This window comes from Pleurodeles waltl, chromosome 8 (genome assembly GCF_031143425.1).
Source record: "Pleurodeles waltl isolate 20211129_DDA chromosome 8, aPleWal1.hap1.20221129, whole genome shotgun sequence".
Taxonomy (NCBI): Eukaryota; Metazoa; Chordata; class Amphibia; order Caudata; family Salamandridae; genus Pleurodeles; species Pleurodeles waltl.
In genome coordinates, this window is record NC_090447.1 from 832,979,760 (window position 1) to 832,997,029 (window position 17,270).

Sequence of the window (17,270 nt, forward strand, 5' to 3'; positions counted from 1 at the left end):
TTATTCAAAGAACAATGAAAACTTTGATTGGTTCATTTCCAAAATACTTTCACATTCATACCAATAAATGTCAAAAAGGTTTTACTCATTAAAACCTAAAGCGCTTTACTTAATAACACCAGGAAGCGCTTTTACTCAAGTTGTCTAAATCACTTAGATCGTTGTGCCAAGAACCTTTTCCTTCTATGAATTGAAGCGCCTTATATCTGGGAACTGAAGCGCCTGAATTATCATGCCCTGAGCGCTTAACGTCTAAGAACTGAAGCGCTTGGAATTACTGAGGCAAAAAAGCACTTTACATCTGAGAACGGAAACACCTTGAAGTACGTGTGTACAAAGCGCGTTATGTCTGTGAACTGAAACGCTTTGAGTCACTGAGCCAAAAGAGCGCTTTACATCTATGAACGGAAACACCATAAATTACATGTGCACAAAGCGCGTTATCTCTAAGAACTGAAACACTTTGAATCACTGAGCCAAAACAGCGCTTTAAATCTGTGAACGGAAACACCATGAATTACATGTGCACAAGCGCGTTATCTCTGTGAACTGAAACGCTTTGAATGACTGAGCCAAAAGAGTGCTTTACATCTATGAACAGAAACACCATGAATTACATGTGCACAAAAGCGCGTTATCTCTGTGAACTGAAACTCTTTGAATCACTGAGCCAAAAGAGCACTTTAAATCTGTGAACGGAAACACCATAAATTACATGTGCACAAGCAGATTATCTCTGTGAACTGAAACGCTTTGTAGTCCCTTCATAGGATAGCACTGATAAGTGCATCTTAACCACCAATGCCCTGAACCTGCAGCTACGTGAGTTTTACCACAGGGCAGAGGACGCTGATGACCATTCTAGGAACAAGCGAGGATGACCAGTGATGCGCATAAAGTGCCGCAGAGTTGCGCAGCGGAATTTCGGGCGAGACCTGGACCGCGCCTGGCCTTATCCCTGACAAGGAGACGCGCTCCTGCTGAGATGTCGCAATAACACCCGGAGGCCCAAAAAGTCAGAATGAAGCCAGCAACCTCAAGGCAGCTCCTGGACTGCATGCGCAAACCTTCTACTGGCCCAAGTGACAGAAAAGTGTCAATTAAACATGAGGAATGCGAAAAATATAAGCATTAAATAACACAAGCACAGAATAAACCATATTTTAGCAACAAAAGAGAGTGAGGACAGTAATTTATCTGGCTGCTGAGCAGTGAAGAAAGAGGAAGTGCTATTCCTGGTTCCCAAATATATTTCTATTTTCTTTCTGTGTGGTGTAGCAAAGACTTATGGGATTTGTAGTCTTTGGAAATGTCAACAATACCTAGTTTGTTATGGCTGATGAGTAGGAAATAAAGGAAGAGCTAAGCATAATCTCAACCTCCGGTTCTGGCATAGAAATAATTATTTTAATAAATAGTAACAATGTAAATTGAGGCATGTGTTTTTATTTTTTATTACATATACATTTTCATGTTAATTTTTTTTTTTTTTACATTGTATATGTAATGTGTTTGAAGTGAAGTACTTTCCCTATTCTTGTGTGAACTGCAGTAGGAAGAGTAAAAATAACCTCTTAGTAATTTGACACTTTTCCTACTGTTGCCATGTTTGGAGTAGGAATGGTAAATCTCAACCCTCCAAAATCCAACTCTTTCCCTACTGTTTCACAGACGGGAGTGGGTATAGTCAACTTTACCCCTCCAAAGTACAACACTTTCCCTACTGTTGTGGTGTTTGGAGTGGGAATATAAACATTTCACCCCTCCAAAATCTAACTCTTTCCCTACTGTTGGACAGAGTGGAGTGGGATTAGTAAATTTCACCCCTCCAAAATCTAACACTTTCTCCACTGCTTTACAGACTGGAGTAGGAGTGGTAAATGTTACCCCTTCAAAGCTCAACACTTTCCCTACTGTTGTACAGGTTGGAGTGGGAATACTACATTTCACCCCTCCAAAATCCACTGCTTTCCATACTGATGCCTAGACTGGAGTGGGAACAGTACATTTTACCCCTTCAAAGTCAAATACTTTCTCTACCCTTGCATAAACTAGAGCAACGATAGTATACTTAATATTCTTAGACTCTAATAGACTTAATAATGTTGGTTACATAGAGTTTATAGCATTTTTAAATATGTTTTACATTATTTGGCTTTATTTTTAAATTTGTTTTAATGTTTATAGTATTGGTTGTAAATGTGTTTTTTTGGCTTTTTCAATTTTAAATATTTTATTTATTGTGTATATTATTGTGTATATGAATTAATATATGTTACTAATTTTTATATATTTATGGTTTTATTGTATATATACACACATATATGTGTATATGTGTATATATGTGTATATGTGATATATATATATATATATAAAAAATAACAATACTGAGATATAACAAAATCACATAATGTAACATAATGTAAACACATTAGTCATTGGTCTCTGTTCTTTCCTTCTTTATTGTATCACCTATGGTTTTCATCAACACAGCAAATACAGCCTTCCTTCTTTATTGAATCACTTGTAGTTTTCATTAACCCCTTCGCTGCCAGGCATTTTACCCCTCCTGTGCCGAGCCTTTTTTTGGCTATTTGGGGCAGTTCGCACTTAGGCCCTCATAACTTTTTGTTCACATAAGCTACCCACGCCACATTTGCGTCCTTTTTTTCCAACATCCTAGGGATTCTAGAGGTACCCAGACTTTGTGGATTCCCTTGAAGGAGACCAAGGAATTAGCCAAAATACAGTGAAAACTTACTTTTTTTCAAAAGAATCTGAAAAAAGGGCTGCAGAAGGCAGCTCGTGGTTTTTTCCGTGAAAATGGCATCAACAAAGGGTTTGCGGTGGCAAGATCACCATCTTCCCAGCTTTCAGGAACAGGCAGACTTGAATTGGAAAACCCCATTTTTCAATACAATTTTGACATTTTACTGGGACATACCCAATTTTTACTATTTTTTGTGCTTTCAGCCTCCTTCCAGTTAGTGACCAAAATGGGTGAGAAACCAATGTTGGATCCCAGAATGCTAAACATTTCTGAAAAGTAGACAAAATTCTGAATTCAGCAAGGGGTAATTTGTGTAGATCCTATAAGTGTTTCCTACAGAAAATAACAGCTGAAATAAAATAAAATATTGAAATTGAGGTAAAAAAACAGCCATTTTCCTCCACATTTTACTCTGTAACTTTTTCCTGCGATGTCAGATTTTTTAAAGCAATATACTGTTACGCCAGCTGGACTCTTCTGGTTGGGGGGATATATAGGGCTTTGTAGGTTCATCAAGAACTCTAGGTACCCAGAGCCAATAAATGAGCTGCACCTTGCAATGGGTTTTTATTCTATACCGGGTATACAGCAATTCATTTGCTGAAATATAAAAAGTGAAAAATAGGTATCAAGAAAACCTGTGTATTTCCAAAATGGCCACAAGATAAGGTGTTGAGAAGCAGTGGTTATTTGCACATCTCTGAATTCCGGGGTGCCCATACTAGCATGTGAATTACAGGGCATTTTTCAAATAGACGTCTTTTTTACACACTGCCTTACATTTGGAAGGTAAAAATGTAGAGAATGACAAGGGGCAATAACACTTGTTTTGCTATTCTGTGTTCCCCAAAGTCTCCCGATAAAAATGGTACCTCACTTGTGTGGGTAGGCCTATCGCCCACGAAAGGAAATGGCTCAAAACACAACGTGGACACATCACTTTTCTTCACAGAAAACAGAGTTGTTTTTTGCAAAGTGCCTACCTGTGGATTTTGGCCTCCAGCTCAGTCGGCACCTGGGGAAACCTAGCAAACCAGCGCATTTTTGAAAACTAGACACCTAGGGGAATCCAAGATGGGGTGACTTGTAGGGATCTGACCAGGTTCTGTTACCCAGAATCCTTTGCAAACCTCAAAATTTGGCCAAACAAAACACTTTTTCCTCTCATTTCGGTGACAGAAAGTTCTGGAATCTGAGAGGAGCCACAAATTTCCTTCTACCCAGCGTTCCCCCAAGTCTCCCGATAAAAATGGTACCTCACTTGTGTGGGTAGGCCTAGCGCCCACAAAAGGAAATGGCCGAAAACACAACGTGGACACTTCACATTTTTTCACAGAAAACAGAGGTGTTTTTTACAAAGTGCCTACCTGTGGATTTTGGCCTCTAGCTCAGCCGGCACCTGGGGAAACCTAGCAAACCAGTGCATTTTTTAAAACTAGACACCTAGGGGAATCCAAGATGGGGTAACTTGTGGGGCTCTGACCAGGTTCTGTTACACAGAATCCTTTGCAAACCTCAAAATTTGACCAAAAAAACACCTTTTCCTCTCATTTCGGTGACAGAAAGTTCTGGAATCTGAGAGGAGCCACAAATTTCCTTCCACGCAGCGCTCCCCCAAGTCTCCCGATAAAAATAGTACCTCACTTGTGTGGGTAGGCCTAGCGCCCACGAAAGGAAATGGCCCAAAACACAACGTGGACACATCACATTTTTTCACAGAAAACAGAGGTGTTTTTTACAAAGTGCCTACCTGTGGATTTTGGCCTCTAGCTCAGCCAGCACGTGGGAAAACCTAGCAAACCAGGACAATTTTGAAAACTAGACACCTAGGGGAATCCAAGATGGGGTGACTTGTGGGACTCTGACCAGGTTCTGTTACCCAGAATCCTTTGCAAACCTCACAATTTGACCAAAAAAACACTTTTTCCTCTCATTTCGGTGACAGAAAGTTCTGGAATCTGAGAGGAGCCACAAATGTCCTTCTACCCAGCGTTCTCCCAAGTCTCCCGATAAAAATGGTACCTCACTTGTGTGGGTAGGCCTAGCGCCCACAAAAGGAAATGGCTTAAAACACAACGTGGACACTTCACATTTTTTCACAGAAAACAGAGGTGTTTTTTACAAAGTGCCTACCTGTGGATTTTGGCCTCTAGCTCAGCCGGCACCTGGGGAAACCTAGCAAACCAGTGCATTTTTGAAAACTAGACACCTAGGGGAATCCAAGATGGGGTGACTTGTGGGGCTCTGACCAAGTTCTGTTACCCAGAATCCTTTGCAAACCTCAAGATTTGGCCAAAAAAAACACTTTTTCTTCTCATTTTGGTGACAGAAAGTTCTGGAATCTGAGAGGAGCCACAAATTTCCTTCCACCCAGCGGTCCCCCAAGTCTCCCAATAAAAATGGTACCTCACTTGTGTGGGTAGGCCTACCGCCCACAAAAGGAAATGGCTCAAAACACAACGTGGACACATCACATTTTTTCACAGAAAACAGAGGTGTTTTTTGCAAAGTGCCTACCTGTGGATTTTGGCCTGTAGCTCAGCCGGCACCTGGGGAAACCTAGCAAACCAGCGCATTTTTGAAAACTAGACACCTAGGGGAATCCAAGACGGGGTGACTTGTGGGGCTCTGACCAGGTTCTGTTACCCAGAATCCTTTTCAAACCTCAAAATTTGGCCAAACAAAACACTTTTTCCTCTCATTTCTGTGACAGAAAGTTCTGGAATTTGAGAGGAGCCACAAATTTCCTTCCACCCAGCGGTCCCCCAAGTCTCCCAATAAAAATGGTACCTCACTTGTGTGGGTAGGCCTACCGCCCACGAATGGAAATGGCCCAAAACACAACGTGAACACATCACATTTTTTCACAGAAAACAGAGGTGTTTTGTACAAAGTGCCTACCTGTGGATTTTAGCCTCTAGCTCAGCCGGCACCTGGAGAAACCTAGCAAACCAGCACATTTTTGAAAACTAGACACCTAGGGGAATCCAGGATGGGGTGCCTTGTGGGGCTCTGACCAGGATCTGTTACCCAGAATTCTTTGCAAACCTCAACATTTGGCCAAAAAAACACTTTTTCCTTTCATTTCGGTGATAGAAAGTTGTGGAATCTGAGAGGAGCCACAAATTTCCTTCCACCCAGCGTTCCCCCAAGTCTCCCGATAAAAATGGTACCTCACTTGTGTGGGTAGGCCTAGCGCCCACGAAAGGAAATGGCCCAAAACACAGCGTGGCCACATCACATTTTTTCACAGAAAACAGAGGTGTTTTTTACAAAGTGCCTACCTGTGGATTTTGGCCTCTAGCTCAGCCAGCACCTGGGGAAACCTAGCAAACCAGCACATTTTTTAAAACTAGACACCTAGGGGAATCCAAGATGGGGTGACTTGTGGGGCTCTGACCAGGTTCTGTTACCCAGAATCCTTTGCAAACCTCAAGATTTGGCCCAAAAAAACACTTTTTCTTCTCATTTTGGTGACAGAAAGTTCTGGAATCTGAGAGGAGCCACAAATTTCCTTCCACCCAGCGGTCCCCCAAGTCTCCCAATAAAAATGGTACCTCACTTGTGTGGGTAGGCCTACCGCCCACGAAAGGAAATGGCTCAAAACACAACGTGGACACATCACATTTTTTCACAGAAAACAGAGGTGTTTTTTGCAAAGTGCCTACCTGTGGATTTTGGCCTCTAGCTCAGCCGGCACCTGGGGAAACCTAGCAAACCAGCACATTTTTGAAAACTAGACACCTAGGGGAATCCAAGATGGGGTGACTTGTGGGGCTCTGACCAAGTTCTGTTACCCAGAATCCTTTGCAAACCTCAAGATTTGGCCAAAAAAAACACTTTTTCTTCTCATTTTGGTGACAGAAAGTTCTGGAATCTGAGAGGAGCCACAAATTTCCTTCCACCCAGCGGTCCCCAAGTCTCCCAATAAAAATGGTACCTCACTTGTGTGGGTAGGCCTAGCGCCCACAAAATGAAATGGCCCAAAACACAACGTGGACACATCACATTTTTTCATAGAAAACTGAGGTGTTTTTTACAAAGTGCCTACCTGTGGATTTTGGCCTCTAGCTCAGCCGGCACCTGGGGAAACCTAGCAAACCAGCGCATTTTTGAAAACTAGACACCTAGGGGAATCCAAGATGGGGTGACTTGTGGGGCTCTGACCAGGTTCTGTTACCCAGAATCCTTTGCAAACCTCAAAACTTGACCAAAAAAACACTTTTTCCTCTCATTTCGGTGACAGAAAGTTCTGGAATCTGAGAGGAGCCACAAATTTCCTTCCACCCAGCGTTCCCCCAAGTCTCACGATAAAAATGGTACCTCACTTGTGTGGGTAGGCCTACCGCCCACGAATGGAAATGGCCCAAAACACAACGTGAACACATCACATTTTTTCACAGAAAACAGAGGTGTTTTGTACAAAGTGCCTACCTGTGGATTTTAGCCTCTAGCTCAGCCGGCACCTGGAGAAACCTAGCAAACCAGCACATTTTTGAAAACTAGACACCTAGGGGAATCCAGGATGGGGTGCCTTGTGGGGCTCTGACCAGGATCTGTTACCCAGAATCCTTTGCAAAACTCAAAATTTGGCCAAAAAAACACTTTTTCCTCTCATTTCGGTGACAGAAAGTTCTGGAATCTGAGAGGAGCCACAAATTTCCTTCCACCCAGCGTTCCCCCAAGTCTCCCGATAAAAATGGTACCTCACTTGTGTGGGTAGGCCTAGCGCCCACGAAAGGAAATGGCCCAAAACACAGCGTGGACACATCACATTTTTTCACAGAAAACAGAGGTGTTTTTTACAAAGTGCCTACCTGTGGATTTTGGCCTCTAGCTCAGCCGGCACCTGGGGAAACCTAACAAACCAGCGCATTTTTGAAAACTAGACACCTAGGGGAATCTAAGATGGGGTGACTTGTGGGGCTCTGACCAGGTTCTGTTACCCAGAATCCTTTGCAAACCTCAAAATTTGACCAAAAAAACACTTTTTCCTCTCATTTCGGTGACAGAAAGTTCTGGAATCTGAGAGGAGCCACAAATTTCCTTCCACCCAGCGTTCCCCCAAGTCTCACGATAAAAATGGTACCTCACTTGTGTGGGTAGGCCTAGCGCCCACAAAAGGAAATGCCTCAAAACACTATCTGGACACATCAAAATTATGAAATACAAAACTACCTGTTTTTGCAGGGGGGCACCTGCGTTTTTGGTCCTGGGCTCAGCAGCCTTCTAGGGAAACCTACCAAACCCAGACATTTCTGAAAACTATACACCTGAGGGAGTCCAGTGAGGTGTGACTTGCGTGGATCCTCCAATGTTTTCATACCCAGAATCCTCAGCAAACCTCAAATTTAGCTAGAAATCACATTTTTCCCACATTTCTGTGTAGGATCACCGCGCTGGGACACATTTCATACCACCCAATCTTCCCCTCAGTCTCCTGGTAAAAATGATACCTCAATGGTGTAGGTGGGCCAAGTGCTTGTGAAAGGGAAGAGCCAAAAACATGTCGATATTGAGGGGGAACAAAGAGGGTCCAAAAGGGCAGTTTGCAAAAAAAATGTTTAGGCTGACAAGTGCAGCAGAATTTTTATCGGTATAGATGAGACAATGCTGGGTGGTAGGAATTTTTGTGTACTCCTGCAGATTCCGGAAGGATCCATTACAAAAACGTGGGAAAAATGTGTGATTTCCAGCAAAGTTGGAGGTTTGCAGGGGGTTGTGGGTACAAAAATGGTGCGTGGTGCATGTGAAACACACCACCCTGGAATCACCCAGATGTTTAGTTTTCAGATGTGTCTAGGTCTTGTGGATTTTTCTACATGGCATCGTCCCAAAGTCCATAAAGTCCAGCCCTCACCATTCCAAGTGGGACGATTTTGAGAGTAAGCCAAGTTCTCATGGCCCAAATGTAAAACTAAAACCCCAAATAATCAAATGTCTTCTTGCTTGCTGTGGGATAAGATGTTTTAGAGTGCGGGGAGAGCTGAAAGACTGTTACCCCCTTCAGTTGAGGTGGGGGCATAACCAGGCCCATACTGGTTGGTAGCCACCACCCCAATATTTTTGTTTTTTTTAAATTCCCTGGCATCTAGTAGACTTTCTGCCCCCCGGGGTGTGGATCAGGGGTAATTGCCCCATCTACCCACTAGTGGGCAGAACAACTTTGGCCCCATTTATTTCGGGTGGGGTTATGGCCATACCCCCACCCTCTTATTTTTGGGAAAAAAACTTCCCTGGCCTCTGGTGGGCTTTCTGCCCCCCTGGGGGCAGATGGGCCTTCCAAAAATAGGCCCAGGCGGCAGATATGGCCAACAGTAATGTGCCCCCATGGGGAGTGACCTTTACCCAAGGGGCTGCCTCCCTAAAGAAAACACACGCATACACACACACCAATTCCTGGTGCCTAAGTGGTTTCTGCCCCCATGGGGGCAGATTGGCCTAACAAAAATTGGCCGATCTGCCCCCAAGGGGGGCAGAAATGGTCTAAATACAATTTTCCCCCCAGGGGAGCATCCCTTGCCTAATGGGTCACTCCCCATCTCTAAAAAAACAAACAAACAAAAAAAATCACAAACAAAAAACTTGCCCTGGCGCCTGGAGGTTTCTGCCCCCCCCGGGGGCAGATCGGCCTAATAACAATAGGCCGATCTGCCCCCGGGGGGACAGAAATAGCCTAAAATAAATTTGTCCTTCACCCCCCCGGGGAGAGACCCTTGCCTACGGGGTCGCTCCCCTTGCGTGACATTGGCTAAAAAAAAAAGATCCCGGTGCCTAGTTGTTTCTGCCCCCCTTGGGGAGCAGATTGACCTAAAATAGGCTGATCTGCCCCCCAGGGGGGTAGAAATGTCCTAAAATAAATTTGCCCCCCAGGGAACGAGACTTGCCTAAGGGGTCGCTCCCCTTGCGTGAAATTCACGAAGAAAAAAAAACCTCCCTGGTGTCTAGTGGTTTCTGTCCCCCTTGGGGGCAGACTGGCCTCATAAAAATAGGCCAATCTGCCCCCAAAGGGGGCAGAAATGGCCTAAATATAATTTGCCCCTAGGGGAGCGACCCTTGCCTAAGGGGTCGCTCCCCACCTCTAAAAAAAACAAAAAGATCCCTGGTGCCTATCTGTGATCTGCCCCCAGGGGGGGCAGAAAAGGCCTTAAAAAAAAATGCACCCCCCATTAGCGACCCTTGCCAAAGGGGTCGCTCCTTTATGCCAATTTCCCCCCAAAAAAGTAAATCCCTGGTGTCTAGTGGGCGTTTTAGCAGCCGGATTGCTTGCAATCCGGCTGCTAAAATGCTCAGAGAGACTTCAAAGGGAAGGAAATTAATTTCCTTCCCTTTGAAGCCTCTCCGGGCTCCTCCATGTGATAGGAAGAGAAATGCTTTGCAATGGGAGGAGGCCTCTGTGATTGTCAGCATGCGATCGCGTGCTGACGTCACGGGGGTGGGGGGTCGGGGTAGAAGGAGAAGGGCTTCCCCTTCCATCCCTGCCTTGGGCTCTGTGCCCAGGACGTAATGGTTATGTCCTGGTCACACGAGCACTGTGCCCTAGGACGAAACCATTACGTGCTGGGCACAGAAGTGGTTAACACAGCAAATACAGCTAACAAATGGTTTGTGCATACAGCGCTTCTTCAGGGCTGTTTAAAAAATACAGAAATTTATACATTGGGAATTTTTTTAAATAATTTACCACCACACCAAGTTCCCATAAATACAACATATACTAATTAAAAGAACAATATGCATAGTCAATAGACCCACTAGAGATTTATGATAACATCTCCATGGTCTTCCTATTCCTTTTACTCTAACATATTTGAACTATATATATATATATATATATATATATATATATATATATATATATATATATATATATATATATGTGCATATATATATATATATGTGTATATATATATATATATATATATATATATATATATATATATATATATATTACACCTCAAAACATTCCACTGCTGCCTCTGGAGTGGCGTGTGTGATCAGGCACCGCCCCTGGATACACAAATTGTAAAAAACGCCTTCTGAACAAAGTAGGAACACACACTCTCATGGATCATTCCAAAAATTATTTAATGAAGCAAATCCAGCCCCTGAAACGTATTTCAGCACTAAGCCTTGTTCACGCGCGTGCTTAATAGAACCTTATGTATCCCATGAACCCAAACACCCAAACAACATCGAAGAGGGACTCAAATTGCAATACATTCATTGTGAACATGGCGGCCATATTGAACCAGGAAAGTTTATCAAATGTATAACAATAGAATGTTTAAGCGATATCCCTGCAAGGTAAAATTGTGTTAAATTGTGACATCATGCATATAAAATCAAATGAAACAAATACATATAACCTTGTGTATAAATTTTGAGGAGACAGCACACCTCGTTATATCCTGAACTATGTCTCTCAAAATTTCCTCACAGTCATTGTCACAAAATGAGTACTGGCAACATAACCCATGCATCAGTGTTATGTTCAAAATTGCCATACGTAAATCGTGCTAGGTTAGACTTATAACCAGGGAATGCGTATATCACTCTAAATAATCATAGTCAGGAAAAGTCAACACGGGACGTACTCTGAAAACAGCTGGCATATTTACCTCTCGCCAAAGTCTAGTGCAACCCATTCCATGAGATGTTAACTATCCATAAACAATGGTATAAATAACCTGTGATGGGTTGCTCCTGGTGGCTAAAAAGGATTGTTGTATCAAAATGGTTCCCTTAACCTAAATCCAGCACATGGAAATAACTAACAGTGTTACATGATGTAGCCTACATAAGATGCTACAAAGTATCCCAAGGCCAATGTGGTGTAACCTGAGCGAAATACAGCCCAGGAGTGCCATCACTTTAGAATTACTGATGCAGACATGACTGCACTGAAAATTAAAGCCCAAGTGGGCGTAAAACATATCAGAAATGTAGAGCCCTATAACACTGAGCCCTGTATGTCATGCAACACATACACTATAAAAAAATGGTCCCCCTCCAACACAACTGATTGAGTAAAAGATAAATATCACCCAAGTGCTCCAGGTGTCTGCTGGAAGAAAATAGTAGGGTGCCACAGCCGGGGCTCCTCTTATACCCAGGACACGAGGTGAGAGTCCCTTACTCTCCTCCCTGAACTAAAACATAAGATAAAAACAGGTTACACAATACCGCAGAAAGAGCATCCACAACCGTTCATACAGTTCCATACTTCACACAACTTACTAACAAATCCTTCCTATTGTACTTAATCCAAATGAACATGTAACTCTTCATCAGAGGTAAGATCCGCTGGGACCTTGGTGTTTAATAGTATGATAAGTCTAGATTCAAGTTTTCTTAGTGCTAGACTATGATCCCCACCCCTGAGATCTACTGCCACATGATCGACTCCAATATATCTCAAAAGTTCATGTCACTAAAACAATGTTTTGAAATGCCTGGCAACTGGATAATGTTCATCCTTATTCCTGATGGCTCTCACATGTTCCAAAATTCTCTTCCACACAGGATGTATGATACTACCTACATACCACAGACTACACAGGCTTTCAAGAATGTAGAAAACAAGTAGTGTACTACAAGTGATGAACTTCGTAAAGGGTCTTATTGTATTCTTACCAGGGACTGTGATTTTCTTAGTGTTAGATGAGTGTTTGCAAGCCTTACAACTACCACAAATGAAAAAGCCTGGTATGGATCTATCTAAAGCATTCTCTTTTGCATCTTTCACCTCAGTGTTATTCCTGACAAGTAGATCTCTGAGAGATCTTGCTTTACGATAAGTGATCTAAGGTCGGCTGCTCACACTTTCACCAGTCACTGGATCACATTGTAAAAGATCCCAATTTTTACTCATAATTTCACGACTACCCTTCGGCTTGGAATTATATGTTGGGATCACCCTTACATTACTGTCCTCATTGATTCGTATCTCTTTCTGCTGGTCATTACAAAAGAGGATCTCATTGAGAGTGCAAGGGTCTATTTTCTCACTTGCTTTATTCAGTACCCATTTAGGGTATCCCCGTTTGGCAAAACGGTCAAGCATGATGACTTTCTCTCTCTCAAATGTAGCATCATCACTACAATTTCTACAGGCCCAAACTAACTCCCCATATGGAATGCTCAATTTGAGGTGGGAAGGAGGGGTGCTACGAACATGTAGCAGGCTATTGTCTGCAGCAGGTTTGTGGTGTAGTCTCAATATGATTTTGTTGTCCACCACCATCATTTATACGTCTAGGAATACTATGTGTTCCTTGTGTGTATGGGCTGTAGATTGTAAGTTCATTATTACCGAGTATTTCAACAAAGCTATTGGCCTCCTCCTCACTACCCTGCCAAATCAGAAATAAATCATCAATGAAATGAGCCGTAAGGCCCATTTTTCCATGTCCTTAGCAAAGGTAGACGCAGTTGATACCCGCTCCTCCCACCAGCCCATGAGAAGGTTTACATAGCTGGGAGCGAAGCATGTACCCATACTTGCCCCCTGCACCTGCCTGTATAGCATGCCCTGAAAAGAAAAGATCTTGTTAGTCAGACAGAATAATATTATATCAAGAAGAATACAAGTGTGTGCAAAAAGGCTCAATGGTATAGCTCTCAGGAAGTGTTCACAAGCTTTGATTCCATCCTGGTGTCTTATACTAGTGTATAACGCTTGTATATCTAAGGTCCTCAAAAGGTAATCAGATTACCAATGTATACCCTCTAATCCTTTTAGGAAGTCCCTAGTGTCTGCTATGTGTGATGGTAAAGAATTGACAAACTGAATCAGCAATCGTCTATTTATTTAGATGTCTTCTCCAGCAGACTCCCAATAGAAGAGACAATAGTTCTCCCATGAGGGTCAGAGGTCGATTTGTGAAATTTAGGCAACAGATATAATACAGGCGTTTTAGGGTGGAGATTCTTCAGCTATTATTATCCTCTACCTCAATCAAACCCATGTCCTTCCAAGTGTTCAGTTTGTCCCAGTATTCCCAGATGGTGTTTCTATATTCTTGTTCAGTGATGGTGGCATAACATTTTTGATCATGCAACTGTCTAAGTGCTACTTTAATGTACATGTCTGTAGGCATAACAACCGTGTTCCCATGTCTGCAGGCCTAATCATAATGTTTGCATCTTTTGCTAAACTGTGTATGGCCCGTCTCTGTGACCATGTAATATTGCTTTTGGTTTTAAATCTGGCCCTGGCCTGGCATTGTGCTGCCCCCCCAAAGACTGCAGCCCCCCCTTGCCATCCATTGTCCAAATCCATGCTCCTGCTCCCTCATTGCAGTCCTGTATACAGCCCAGTGTGACTGTTATTCTGCCACTGCCCTTCCTGCCTGCCTTAAATAGTTAGCTTGCTGCCCCATCCACCTCCTCCCTACCCTCTGTTGTCTGAGTCCATGCAACAGACTTATTCCTCCTGCCCGGCATGGTCCGTTGGGCTGCCACTGCCCTCCATTTAGCTTGATATCCGTGCCTATTCCTCCTGCCCCCCCCATTGCCCAATTTGATGCCCCATAATTGTCCTCCTGATTAGCCTCTGTGCCTGGCTTGCTGCCCCTATCCTCCTCCCCCCGGCCCTTCTGATGTCTTTGTGCACGCCCCTGCTTCCTCCTAATTTGTCCACCATGTTCAAAGACTGCCCCTCCTATCTACTCTGAGTGTTCTGTAGAGCTGCCACTGTCCTCCCACCTGCCTAGCATGGTCCAATGGCTGCTGCCTTCCTTGTCACCTCCACCGGGCCTGTCTGTGGTCCACATGTCCCTATCCCCTCCATCCTGTCCTCCATGGTCCATTTTGCTGCCACTCACTTCTGCCCTCCATGCTCTGTTGTGCCGCAACTGCTTCTCCTGCCTGCCCTGTGTGGTCTGTTATGAAGTCCCTTCCCCTGTCCTCTTTTGTCTGTGTCCAGCCCCTACTACTCCCTGTTGTCCTCCATGGGACATGCACGCCCCTGCACACTCCCTCTTGCCCACCATGGGCATTGTGCTACACTAACACTCCCACCTTGCCTGTATAGTCAGCTTGCTGCACTTATTCCCCTCCCACCTTCCCTCCATTGTCTGTGTGTATGCCATTATACCCTCACTGTTGCCCTCCATGATGTGCTTCCAGTGCCCATCCTACCTGCCTTCCATGATCATCTTGCAGTTCCTACCCTGGCCCTTTAAACCTTGCCTTCTGTTTTCCATGTACAGGCCCCTATCCCCTCCAGCCTGCCTTTCCTGGTTTGTTGTTGTGCCCCTGCACCTTCCCTCCTGCCCTTCATGCTCCATTATACTGCAACTGTCCCTTCGGTGTGTCCGGTATGGTCAGCTTGCTACCCTTGCCCCTTTCCCCTCTGCTCTCTGTTGTCCATGTGCATGGCCTGGTCCCCTCCATATTGCTTTCCATGGTCTGTTGTGATACACTACCGTCCCGCTTGCCCTGTGTTGTGTATTGTGCTGCTGCAAACCCTGACGAATGCCCTGTAAGGTCAATATGGTGCCCCTGTCCATCTCCCTCCTGCCCTCTGTTATCCGAGTCCATGTCCCTTCCCCATTCCTCCTGCCCTCTGTGATCCATTGTACCATACCGGCCAACATTTTGAACTCGGTATGAGGGAGATTTTGAATAAAAACTTGGGAAATGATTTTCCCCATTGACATATACTGAAAAAAGGAGATTTTAGGCAGGAGACAGAGAAATGAAAGCCATTTTTTGGGGCTTAAAAACATCTGGAGTCTCCTACCTGAATCGGGTCTATTGGCATGTATGGTTGTTCTGCTACTGCCTCATCTTACTGCCCTCAGTGGTCTATTATATTGCCACATGGTTGGTTTATTGACCCTGCCCCCTTTCCCCTGCTCTCCTTGGTCTGTTGTGCTGCCACTGCCCTTTCTGCCTGCCCAGCGTGTTCAACTTGTTGTCTCTGCACCCTCCTCCCTGCCCTTAGTTATCTGAGTCTATACCTTTGACCTCTGCCTCCCCATAGTATTCTAATGAACAATTAGATTGCTAATATTCTATATTTGTAACAAAAGTGTGGCACGCCTGATGTCATCTTGGTGTAATCAAAATTGTATTACCTAAAGCATTTCCTTTAGAAATTATAAAAATGAGAGGGTTTTATTCCCTTAGAAATTATTAGTGCGTTAAAAAACTAAAATTACATATTTTTTGATTTCTGAAATTGTGACAAAGCACTTTTAAATTATTTGCTATCTTTATGTTTATTTATCCATTTCATTATATGTTACATTTAGGGAAGAGGATGTGGCGTTACAGTCAGAGCTGCACACTTGGCAACATAGAAACTAGGTTCGAGTTTCAGCGTCAGCTCGACATTCCGTGATTCTGGGCAAATCAATTAATCTCCCAATGCCTAAAACCAAAATGAATGCGTCCTTGTGAAATGTAAGTGATGCTCATATAAAGCCCTTTAATACCTTCGGGTCTAGTCTGCGCTATATAAGACTGAAAAAACACAAAAGTTTTGCACACTTGTGTCATTGGGCTATACTTGGGCTACAGTAGGGTGGCATTTGTGCTACATTTGGGCCCTTTTTTCTCTGGTGGCCATCTTGAGACTTAGGACCTCATTATGAACATGACGGTCCAGACCGCCATGCCGCCGGCGGCGGAAATTACCACCACCGGCATGGCGGTCTGGACAAGGGAAGACCGCCACTGCCAGGCTTCCGCCGACAGGCAGCCTGATGATGGTGGATCTCTCTATCCCACAGGGCAGCGATAGAGTACCTTTGTTCCTCCAGCCTTTCCCTGGTAGTTTTCCCCACCAGGGAAAAGCTGACGGAAAGGGTGCTCCGGGGGCCCCGTGCACAGCCCCGTCACGCAGGTCACTGCCCGATTTACGGGCAGTGATCTGCACGACAGGTGCTGCTTCACTCGCCCACTACGGCATTGACGACGGCTCTATGTGGAGCCGTCAGCAATGTCCTGCCCAGCATTCTGCTGGGCCGGCTGGCAGAAACACTGTTTCCGCCGGCCAGCCCAATGGAATGTTGTTTATATGGCCTGCGGGGTCTCAAGGGGGCTGGCGGTCTATATTTAGACTGCCAGCATGAACACAGCCAGAAATTGTTCATAATGATCCCCTTATTTTTTATGAAGCTCCATAAGTTCCTTATTTAATGGAGTATCCTCAATAGAAAATGCTTTCAGTTTTCCACTTTGAGTCCATCATGATGGTGTTCAGATGTGCCACACTTTTGGCATAAATTCAGAATGTTAGCTCTCTAGTTGCTCATTAGAACGCTCTAGTAAAGCTGTTGATCAGCAGGGAGGTAACCTGCTGTCTGCTGCTGGTGTTAAAAGCGCATATTACAGTATGCATGTCAGAACGTTTTAATGAAATAGAAGAGGAAGATTTTTGAGAACCCACAAAACAAGTCTTAATTTTTCTTTGTACAGCACTAACCATAATTTCTATGTCAAAATGAACCCCCTCGTTTTTTTCCTTTCTAAATTAAACGTTTTAATT

The 17,270-nt window shown here is 44.0% G+C and overlaps 1 long non-coding RNA gene across 2 annotated transcripts in view; it reads right to left on the bottom strand.

The window, feature by feature from the left end:
* Positions 1-10,845: 10,845 nt before the first annotated feature.
* LOC138250342 (uncharacterized) overlaps positions 10,846-17,270 on the bottom strand; it is a 31,419-nt gene continuing 24,994 nt past the window's right edge. For both annotated transcript variants that reach the window (XR_011194934.1, XR_011194933.1), the window contains exon 3: positions 10,846-11,922. This is a non-coding gene — a long non-coding RNA (uncharacterized lncRNA). The remainder of the gene's footprint in view (positions 11,923-17,270) is intronic.